Source organism: Zalophus californianus, chromosome 3 (assembly GCF_009762305.2).
Source record: "Zalophus californianus isolate mZalCal1 chromosome 3, mZalCal1.pri.v2, whole genome shotgun sequence".
Classification (NCBI taxonomy): Eukaryota; Metazoa; Chordata; class Mammalia; order Carnivora; family Otariidae; genus Zalophus; species Zalophus californianus.
The window spans coordinates 53,194,880-53,206,801 of NC_045597.1; positions in this window are offsets into that span (position 1 = coordinate 53,194,880).

Sequence of the window (11,922 nt, forward strand, 5' to 3'; positions counted from 1 at the left end):
GGGAGGAAGGGTTTGGCATTGATGTTCTAGGGCTGAAGTCGTTACGCTAAGTGAAAATAAACACTAATAAATCCTGCCTTCGGCACTGGGGTCACACACTGGCTTTAGGGAGCCATTTACATCTATCTATATTTTTTACCGAGGGTTGCAGTGGCAAAGTAACATTATTCAGGTGCCACTGTGTTTGACGTTTTATTAGACACAGGATCGCTGAAAAACATCAGCCTCTAGTCAGCTTTAACTCCTGTGCTGGCATCCAACTGCTGCTAACTTCACCTTCAGGGAGTGCCTTGTTTAGACAGGTCCATTTTCAAAAAATTTTTTTAGTCCTGATTCATTGTTAAAAATGGCTCCTCTAAATAAATTTCCATAGAAGTGGGTTGCATTTTTCCAGTTATAAGAAGAAACTTAGGGGTGCCTGGATGGCTCAGTCGGTTGAGTGTCTTCCTTCGGCTCAGGTACCGGGGTCCTGGGATGGAGTCCCCCATTGGGCTCTCTGCACAGTGGGGAGCCTCCTTCTCTCTCTGCCTCTGCCTCTCTGTCTCTCATGAATAAATAAATAAAATCTTTAAAAAAAAAGAAGAAACTTATATTTGACTATAGGTGCAGCAAATGATGCATAATATAGTTTAGAAGCACAGATATATTGCATCTTGCATGAAATTGCATGGTTATCTTTAAGAGAACTGTAAGCTTCCACAGTTTAAATTTTATAAATATTGCCTAAAAGTAATTTCTTATGCATTGTATATTTTATCTAAAATTATAATGTTGGCTATGAGCTATATTATTTAAATTCTTAATTAATAGAACTGGGGTTCATTTTATTTTCTTCTAACTTTGTTGCAATATTATTGACATAGAACATATGTAAGCCTAAGGTGTACAATATGATGATTTCATACAGATATATATATATATATTGTGATTTGATCGTTAAGATTTTTTTAAATTAATAAAATTACTTGGATGATTCAAATATGTTTTAAAAATTACATAGTCAAGGGGCACCTGGATGGCTCAGTCAGTTGAGTGACCAACTCTTGGTTTCGGCTCAGGTCATGATCTCAGTGTCCTGGGATGGAGCCCCACCTTGGGTTCTGTGCTCAGTGCAGAGTCTGCTGCAGATTATCTCCCTCTCTCTCTGCTCCTCCCTTGCTCTCTTTCTCTCTCTAAAATAAAAATAAATAAAATCATTTTAAAAATTACACAGTCAAAATGCATCAATTTCCTCATCAAAGTCCATATCCTTTGACAGAGAAATTCTAGACTGGAGAAATCAAAGGGAGGATAAACATACATGTAAAAAAAATGGTTACCAAAGAATCGTTATTTACAACTGAAAAACACCGAAAATAACTTAGTTATCCAAAAGAAGAATGATTACATAAATGACGGTATTAGAAAAACAATATACTCTCAAGGTTTAAGACTAGGCTTTGGAGTCAACTAGATCTGAGTTTGAAATGGGGCTGGCTTGCTAATTTTGTGACCTGAAGCAATTAGTTTTATCATCTAATGTTTTATTTAGCTATTGCTAAATAAAAAACTGCCCCAAAACTCAGTGGCTTAAAACAGCACTCATGAATTATCGTAGCTCCCATGAGTACAGGCTGGCTAGGGTTGGCCCCATGTAGGCGGGGCTGGGGCTCCTCCCTGCAGATCCATGTGCTTGGTGGTGGCCCTGCTCCACGAGTCTCTCATCCTTCTCCTTACCCTAGTGGGATAGACAAGCATGTACTTCATGTGGTGATAGAAGAGCCACAAGAGGGAAATGTTAAAACTCATAAGACAAGGTTGCATTGAAATTTCCACCTCATTCTTTTGGCTAAAGCAAGTTGCATTGACCAAACCTCAAGTCAAGATGTAAAAAAAAAAAAATCATACAATTAATGTTAGGATTCAACAGCAGGGATTCTCAGCCTTTGCACTATTGACCTTTTGGACCTGATAGTTTTTTCTTGTGAGGGGCTGTCCTATGACTTGTTAGTGTCCCTGGCCTCTACAACCTAGATGTTAGTAGCACCTCCATAATCGTGACAACCAAAAACGTCACCAGACTTTGCCAAATGTTCCCTAGAGGGCAAAATTGGTCCCTGCTTGAGAACCACTACTCTGTAGGGAGGGATGAAGAATTGGGTACAGTAATGAAGTCTGCCACTGTGAAGGTTACAATATTGTTGACCTTATATTGTTTTTCAAATGATGAGGTTCAATTGCCTCTATTTTAATAAGTACTTAATAAATACTAGTTTCTGTTAATTTAGAGCCATATAATGTGGTCATTGAAAGATTTTTGAAGGATTTCTAATATCATGAAAAAAAGTATAAATGTTTTTAAGTGAAAAAAAAGGATCTAAAATGACACAGGCATATAAATACTCAGGAAGAAGAATAGTTGGACAATAAACCATTAAAAGGTGATTTTCTATTGTGGTGTAATTAGGAGTGATTTTTCATTTTCTTTATATTTTTCTGTTTTTTTTCCTTAAATTTCTCACAGTGAGATTGTATTTATTCTTTAAATCAGAGAACAAGTTTCACACACGAACACACACAACATAAAATTTATTTATTTATTTTTTTTAAATATTTATTTATTTGACAGAAAGAGACAGTGAGAGAGGGAACACAAGCAGGGGGAGTGGGAGAGGGAGAAGCAGGCTTCCCGCCAAGCAGGGAGCCTGATGCGGGGCTCAATCCCAGGACCCTGAGATCATGACCCGAGCCGAAGGCAGCCGCTGAACCGACTGAGCCACCCAGGTGCCCCACAACATAAAATTTATTTAAGATTTTCCAACCTGACTCTTCTCTCCTCCCAAAACATTTCCTTTGAAGATGAAGAGCCCTTCAAAAATCACCCTATTTGGTTTGGTCTTTCAGAGAAACTATTATAGGTGGTCAGTAAATATGTGTAGTTCGGGATTTCATTTCTTGCAGTAAAAATCTCTTCTAAAGGCAAGAATGTATTAAATTGGGGAAGATTTCTAAAATATAAAAAATATTAGGTATTGGAGATTATGTGGGGAGGCAGATATACATACTGCAGCTGCAATTACAAACTCCTGCAATCTTTCTAGAAGGCAATTAGTCAGTCCTTTAAAGTGTTCACACATAACATTTCCATTTCTAAGTATTATCTCTCTTAAGTAAGTCATCCAGAGATGTATATAAAAACTGTTCAATAAAGATGTTCTCGATCTGTTTTGCAATACTACATTTTGGGGTCTTTTGTAACAGTAGCGTAGTCTGAATCATAACAAAACATAAACTACTTCTGGTATCAGAAGGAGTATCCTGCAGGGGTAACAAAAATGTAAACTCTATCACTTTAATGAGTATGTGATCTTTTAACAATTGTGTTAAAATTGATTGTGTTTAAAACTGATCCTTTAACAATCACGGGATAGGCAGCAAGGAAACAGATATTGCTGGCTGAGAAGCTGGCGACCTTTATCAAATCACAGCACAGAGTTTGGCAAAACTGGTCCCTGTGAAGGATACCTGGGTGGCTCAGTCGGTTAAGCATCTGCTCAGATCATGATCTCAGGGCCCTGGGATAGAACCCCATGCTGGGCTCTCTGCTCATGGGGAGCCTGCTTCTCCCTCTCCCTTTGCCCCTCTCCCTGCTCATTCTCTCTCTCTCTAATAAATTTTTTTAAAAAGTAATAAAAAAACAAAAACAAAAACTGGTCCCTGTGGTAACTTTGAAGGCAGTTTACACGCTTACCAGGCCTGGAGCCCTGGGGGAAACAGTGAGACAAAATCAGAATGTTGATTTCTGTTGGCCGTTCCTTGCTACTTTTAGTAGGCAATGAGAAAGAGAGAGGTGAAGTTTGGCAAGAATTCGTCAGCATCTCAGCGGAGACGAAAGGAAATAGAGCTCAGATGGGGATGTCCCCTGTGCGGGGGACCGCAGTCTGAATTGACTAGCAGTCCAGTACTTCAGACCTCATGGACCTGGGAAATTGAACGGCTTCAGTACCATAAACAGAAAGCGATAATACCTAGGTCTATAACCTTTCTCTGGGGCCTGCTCTTATCGGAACCCTAGGAGGCAGTCCACTGGCAAATACAGAATTAGGCACAGTGTCTACTCATCCAACCCTGTTATTTCCAATGGCCTCTGAGTTGTTACTGAGTTAGAGAGGAAATAGTCCAAGTACAGAGTTGAGTAAACAAATGAGTGCTCATACACTTAAAATTTATGCAGAAAAGATCTTTGGTTATCCTGACATGTTTATGGAGTAGTCCAGAAAACGGCTAAGAATTTTGCAAGTACTATGTGATCAAAGAAACCACGAACCTGGCCCGCAGAAGCTCATAATTTTCTGATCCCTAAAGCAACCCCCGGGAAAGTTGTGCATCCCCAAGGAAGGCATGCTCTCCCACACTCACTGTAGCTGTGGCCACAGAACTTAATGGACAAGCAGAGTCTCTGAGAGGTCAGTGGACAAAGGACCTTCTCCCAGAGAGGGGAGGGAACCAATGTCTGTTGGCCAAGGAATTTTTGTTATTTGCTGTGGCAGACTTGTCACAGTTCCTTCCCAAAGAGATGTCATCATTCTTAAGGACCATAACGATTCTGCCTCATTCACCCTTTTTCCAAAAGAGGAATTTTCATTGCAACTATGCTATTTGACTCCACTATTGAACAGTAAGTGTGCAGAAGGTGCCAGAAAACATGCCTGTTAGTTTAAACGTCTCCAGATCAGGGCACCTTCAACTCTGGTGGAAAAGACTTGATGTCACCCAGAACTCTTAAACTTTGAGTTGGATTTAGTAACTGGATGGCTCTTTAGGCTGTCTCCTTGGGGCAGGAGTATGTTTTATGTGTGGTTAGGAGGGCACAGATGAGTAACTGGGGGACTTGAGACAGAGGCTGGAACTGTCCTCAGTATTCAGGCCTCCTGGCATTTAGTAAAATTCTCCCATGCTGTGGTTTTGCAAGCTTGTGGCTGGGCAATGGGTGACCAGCTTTTCCCAGCCTCCCTTATAACTAAGTGTAGCCATGTGGTTGAATTTTGGCAAATGACAAGCGGGCAGAAAAGAAGTGAACCATTCCTCAGTCACATCCTTAAAAGAGGAAGCTGTTGGCCTTCCATCCCCTGTTTCTCCTTCCCTTTGGCTGAAATGTGATGCGGGGCTGTCAGGCCTGCCTCACCCACCTGGACTAGAGCAGTGTTCCCAAGGATGTGCACAGACTGGGTCCCCAGGCAGCCGTATGAGCAGAGCTACCTGGGGACCTGAGGAACTCCTGTCCACCTCTGCATTTATCCATGAGAGAGAAGAAAGCTTATATCTTGATGGAACCACTATAGTTTGGGGTCTTTTTGTACAGTATTTTCAATCTACCCTAAAAACTCAGTTGTTCAGGTAAAAACAAAGCAAAATAATAAGCGCATTACAAACTCAAAAAAAATTTTTAAGAGTCATGTGTGCATAGAAAAAACTTGAAATACTGAGTATTGAAACATGTATTTCTGAATAGTATTATTACAAATAGTTGTATTTTCTTCTTTGTGTTTCCCATATTTTCTACTTTTTTACTTTGCATATATATTATTGTTATAATTAAGGCACCCATATGTGCTATTTTCTTTTAAAATGAATAAGCATGGATCCCTCATTTCCCTTCCTCACATTTAACTATTAGAATTTTGCCCAAGAGCCACAATTTTTTCAAAGCCAGGAACATTAGACCAAATAAATGCCCGGAGGAAGCTTCTAAGGGCTTTTTCTTATCTTTTAATGCCGTAAGACCTGTTCAACACTTGGTGGACGTCTATCAGAATACTTCACATTTCATGGAAAACTAGAAGAATAATTACCAGTGAAGGCCTTCATACAGCTGCTAAAGCACACCAAGACCAACTGAGTGGGCAGTTACAGGGAAGAGAGATGGCCTCTTAAAGAACTTGCCTACATTTTCGCCCTCTCTAGAAGCCTCTTTGGCAAGCATGCTTTTTACACTTTATACGAGGTTGTTATGATTGATTTTAAAAACAGTTATCACAATCTGCTCAAAATCCTCTTCTTCTCTCCCTATATCCAACCATCCAGTGGATAAGTCTTGCTTTCTAGGTCAAGTCTAATGCCTCACAGACCCTTCATGATCCAAAAAATGCCTATATTCCCAATCTCCTCTCCAGACATGATTCCCTACCCCCTCCACCCCAGCAAACACACCCTATCTGGCACTCAGTAATTCAGCTACAATGAATGTCTTTTTCATGAATAGACCTTAATTGTTTTTATTATTAACATATAATGTATTGTTTCAGGGGTACAGGCCTGTGATTCATCAGTCTTACACAATTCACAGCGAGCACCATAGCACATACCCTCCCCAATGTCCATCACCCAGCCACCCCATCCCCCCACCACCCACCACTCCAGCAACCCTCAGTTTGTTTCCTGAGATTAAGAGTCTCTTATGGTTTGTCTCCCTCTCTGGTTTCGTCTTGTTTCATTTTTCCCTCCCTTCCCCTATGATCCTCTGTCTTATTTCTCAAATTCCTCATATCAGTGAGATCATATGATAATTGTCTATGAATAGACCTTAATTTTTAGAGCAATTTTAGGTTTACAGAAAAACCGAGCCGAGTTCCGTTATGCCCTTAACTGCTACCTCCAACACACACAGTTTCTCCCATGATTAACATTTTGCGTTAGTGTGGTTCATTTTTGTAACTGATGAACCAATTTTGATATGTTGTTATTAATTAAAGTCTACAGTTTACATTAGGGTTCGCTGTTTGTGTTGTATATTCTATGGGTTTTGGCAAATGTACAAAGACATGTATCCATCATTAAATTATTATATGAAATAGATTCACTGACCTAAGAATCCTCCCATTCATCCTTCCCTTCCCTTGAGCTCCTGGCAACAAATGCCCTTTTGCTATCTCCATATTTTCCCCTTTTTCAGAATGTCACATAGTTAGAACATATGCTATGTGGCTTCTCTGGCTTAGTATTATGAATTTAAGGTTCCTCCAGGTCTTTTCATGACTTGTTAGGGCATTTCTATTTATTTATTTATTTATTTACTTACTTACTTACTTACTTACTTACTTACTTACTTACTTACTTATATACCAGTGTATGGATGTACCAGAGTGTGTTTACTTATTCTCCTATTGAAAGACATTTGATTCCTTTTTAGTTTTGGTGATTATGAATAAAGCTACTATAAACATTCATGTGTAGGTTTTTGCAGCAATATTTTCACCTACTGTATATCTTTTATCTTCTCCAATGTCCTTTGGTTGGATCCCTTATCTCTGGTCCTCCAAATATGCTGTTCCGATATCCTAGAACACACTTCCAACTATCTTATTCACTCACTAGATTGCAACCTAGAGATCACTTCACCCAAGAAGTCTGTCCTAACCCCTCCACCTTCCCACCTTCCAGTGAGTTACATATGTCTCCTCTGTGCTTCTGCAATATTCTACTCTACCCCTAGCCTAGCATCATGTATTGTCCTAAACAGAAAATCTCTGTTTATTTCTATCTTGCATTAGACTCTGGGCTCAGGGAGGTCAGTAACCAGATATGCCTTGCTCATCATCAAATCTCAGCCATGTAACACAGCCCTTGACACATAGTAGGTGCTCGGTAAGTATTTGTCAAATAAATAACCACTTGGCTTGCACTGCCTAATCTCATAGGAATATTATATATATGTAATATACAGTAATACAGTAATATATGTAACAATATATATAATGTATATATTACCGTATTATAGTATGGTATATTTTTCGTATATATGAGAATTACATATATATATAATGCATAGGAGTAACATATATTATAAAATACATGTAATACATAATATATATAAAATACTATGTATTATAAAATAAGGGTATTTTATGTTGTTTGATAACTGTTCTGAAGTCATCATGATCCTTATTTCTTTTATATTTCTTCCACCCTAAATCCAGAGGCTTGGTACACATAAGGGATTAAGTACTGTTGCTAACTAACCAAGAGTCATTGGTACTTTCTAATTTTTTATACAAAAATAATCCTGAATATTTGCTCCTCAGAATTATTTCACCCACTGAACATTTTTATTGTCTTTGATCACTACCCTAAACACAGAGACATTCTCAGCTAGCTTCACCCTGTGATTATAGTAGAATTGCTATCACTTACTGCACTAGTTACCTTCAAAGGAACTCAATATGTGTTACTAGTAATCCACTGTGTTCATAAAGATCCCTGAAGAGCCAGGGAAACAGGATGGTCCTTGTTCCTAAATGTAGAGAAGAAGAATCCTAAAATTTTAAAAATTCAAGTTAAACAAGAACAGTTTACCCCATTGTCAGGGATTTGTTTGGACTCCCCTAGTTGGGAAGAGATGATCACAGAGAATGATGTAGGGCATGAGAGCTTTGGCTGGTGGAACCCATCACACTTCATTCATTCTCTTACTTGCTCAGCAATGGATCCTTTTGGAGAACTACTCTACTGACAGACATCACACTTGACTCTAATTCTTATTACAATTCTACCAGGTAGACATTATTTCTTCTACTTTTTTTCAGATAAAGAAATGGCAACTCAGAGACATGAAATAATTTTAATGTCACAAAACCATCCAGGTCCCAAGAATTTCAAGGTTCTATAATTTAAAGGGCTATATTGTCTTTAAGTCTTCGCCATCCCACTATGATGTGCTGCCTTAAAAGACATTATTCAAGGCGAGCCTGGGTGGCTCAGTCGCTTAAGTGACTCTTGATTTTGGCTTAAGTCTTGATCTCAGGATCGTGGGATCAGGCTCCGCACTCAGCAGGGAATCTGCTTGAGATTCTCTCTCTCCCTCTTCCTCTGCCCCTCCCCCTACTCTAGCTCTCTCTCTCTCTACAATAAATAATAAATAAATCTTTAAAAAAAGACATTCAATCTTCAATAACATCCTGAATCTCAAATGGATCACTGAATTGTAAATCATGGCTAGGATGAAGAGTGAAGGGGGATGCCAAAGCAATGGAGGTAGCTCTTACTCTCTTCATGAATTGACAAAAGGGTTCTACAGCTAGAAGTCACATGTAAAGAACACACTAAGATACGTGCCAGTGTGGCATATAAACAACATGAACATAGTCATGCATACTCATAGTATAAACCCACATATATATATATATATATATATATATATATATATATATATATATACGGAGAGACAAAGTTAGTCATAAAAATAGAAATGTCTCGCCTCTCCACTAGGCAAACTCAGCTATTAAACTTGGGCTTTTTGCATTTGGTTGGTAAGACCATCGCTTTGATGAGGGCAATTTTCACAGAGTTGTTTGCCCTACAACACAAGGAGCAGGGCTCACCTGGTTGACTCTCAGCCGAACCTCAGACCAGTGGTTTTCATTTGGTCTGCAGGACCACACTCCTACATTCTTAGGTAGGCAGCCAAATGCCATCAACCTTTTGTTATAATAAAAATGTTTTGTTACAACTAAGAACATATCCAGTTGCAATGATGACCATCAGTGGGAACGTTGTGCTGTATCTGTGGTGTGGCTACACATCGGGCAGAGCGTAATTTACTCCGGGGATACGAGGTACAGCAGAACAAGGCAACATCAGAGAGAGCCCTGCGTTTCTGGGAGTATGTGTGAATTTGTTCTCTTGGTCGGGGCAACAACAGTTCTGTTTAAACGCTGACTGACCCAAGGCTGAAGGTCTGCCAGGGGAATGATGTGGTAACTGTGGGTACTCTCTTTGGAATCTGTGACACATGGAAATAATCTAGTATTGATATCTGAGTGACTTCTGACTTAATTCGTGCAGTTTTAAATCTTAAAGATACCTCCAAAAATTCTGTTACTTGAGAAAATATGTCACCAACCCAAGAGAAGTGGGAAGTTACTGTTTCAGCCTGACAAAACAGGCAGTGCTTTATGCTAGTTTGGAATATGGAATTTGGAGTCAAATAGCTCAAATCCGCCTCTCTTGCCACTACTTTCTACACTGAGCATTGGTGTCATCATCACCCTCCGTGTTGCTGTGCGGATTAAATGACACAATGCATGTAAAGCATGTCACAACACAGCAGGCAAATAGGAAATGGCAGTTCTCAAACAGCATGGATTACTGAGGGAGAGCAGCAATGAGCGAAATGGGACGGGGTTATGCCAAAGCTCAAAAGCACTGGGAAGTTCTCTTTAGGCCTTGAAAACTCTGGTCTAGTTTGTGATCATCTCTTCCCAACAAAATGAGTCCAAGCAAATCACTGAACGCTTTAGGATTCTCCTTTTCGACATTTAGACACAAGGACCATGCTGTTTCCCTGGCTCTCCCAGAATCTTTTTGAGCAGAGTGCACTACTAGTACCACAAATTGAATTCCTGTGAAGGTATCTTACAAGAATGAAAATGTCTACAAGATTTCTCTTTAATGGCAGCAAAGAAAACTGGAAATTCTTTGGACTGCACTCCACCCGCCAGCCCAAAGTGCTTGTGTCTTTGACTAGAGAAACCTGCAGGGTGTAAATGTTCTGTGTGAGCCACTTGCATGCACATCTAGAAATCACAGCAAAAGAATAAACTTCTCACATGTGGTCTTTAGTCTTTCATCAATAATTTTAGCTTTGGCCTTGTCAGACTCAATGGCCTGGCAGTAAGTATAGCTTTGCAGGCAAGCTAGTTCTGGTTCAAGTAGCAATAAATCACTGATAAGCATAAGGGAACTCAGTTTTCTTCCCAGAGCCTGGTCTCAAATCATGTCTTAGCACACGCCCCCAAACTGGCGTCTTTTAGCTGACTGCCAAAAAAAGGAATATACCAGAAAGTCAACTGGCCTCTGACCTACACCCAGTGATGAAATCCCTGCCTCTAATGACTTTCATTTGAAGCTTGAAGAAGAAAATAAACGTGAACAGAAAATACAATAACATAAAGATTGGCCATGCAAGAAAATTCCTTCTCGACTATCTTCAATAGTTCATTTATCTCTCACCGCATGCCCACCATTCAGAGCAAGAAAACTATAGATTGCAACTTCTTCAGCTTCAGTGCTTCCGGCTTCTTACCTCTTGTTTACAGGGGCCGAAGAGAACTTAAGAGGTTGAGCAACTGCCTCTGTTAGACAAATGTTTATATAGACTATAGAAAAATTATTCACATTATAAGCCTTTCACTGGTAGATTCCGGACCCCAAAGAGGTTTCTTCCCTGCTCTTGCCACCTTCCTTTTTTCCCATTAATAGTGATGAGCTCAAAAAAGAGAGAGACGACTTCTAATATAACTCAACTATATTAGAAAAAAGTCCTCAAGACAAATTTTCTCAAGTCATAAGGCAATTCAACTGGTAGATAAGATTTGGGTGACAGTTCTCTCTCCTTTCCCTGATCAATTGTCACTGGAATTGAGAGCTGACGGTACAAAGCCTGTGCAAGCCTCAGAGCTGGGGAGAGGGTGAGGCCAGACACCTTCTGTGAGCTTGCCCAGTGTGGGAGAAGCCGAAGAACATACGTACCTTGGATGACAGTGTCTCCTGTCCCACGAACTATCCCCTTCAGGACATGACCATCTTCTACTTGTAGGACAGGGACTGCTTGTCTGACAATCCTTGTGCCCGTTCCTGCTTATCTCAGTCCCCTGCCAAACATATCACGTCCCTCTGGCTAAACACAAGTTCCCCCCGTCCAGTGACTTCTCACTGGCCAGGCAGTTGACTGCAGCAGAAAGAACTTTTAAGATGGCATAAAACTCAGATTTGGGTCTGACTTCTGTTCCTCACTACCTGGATGACCTAAAGGAATCCAGTTGTTTGCAATTTATTTCTTAATCTAGGAGACAATCCTTTCTCTGCCCAGCTCACGAGGTTGTGAGAAATAAGTGGAACAATGGTTTTTATGTGCTTTGTGGATGCCAAGAGCTGTAGAATCGAAAG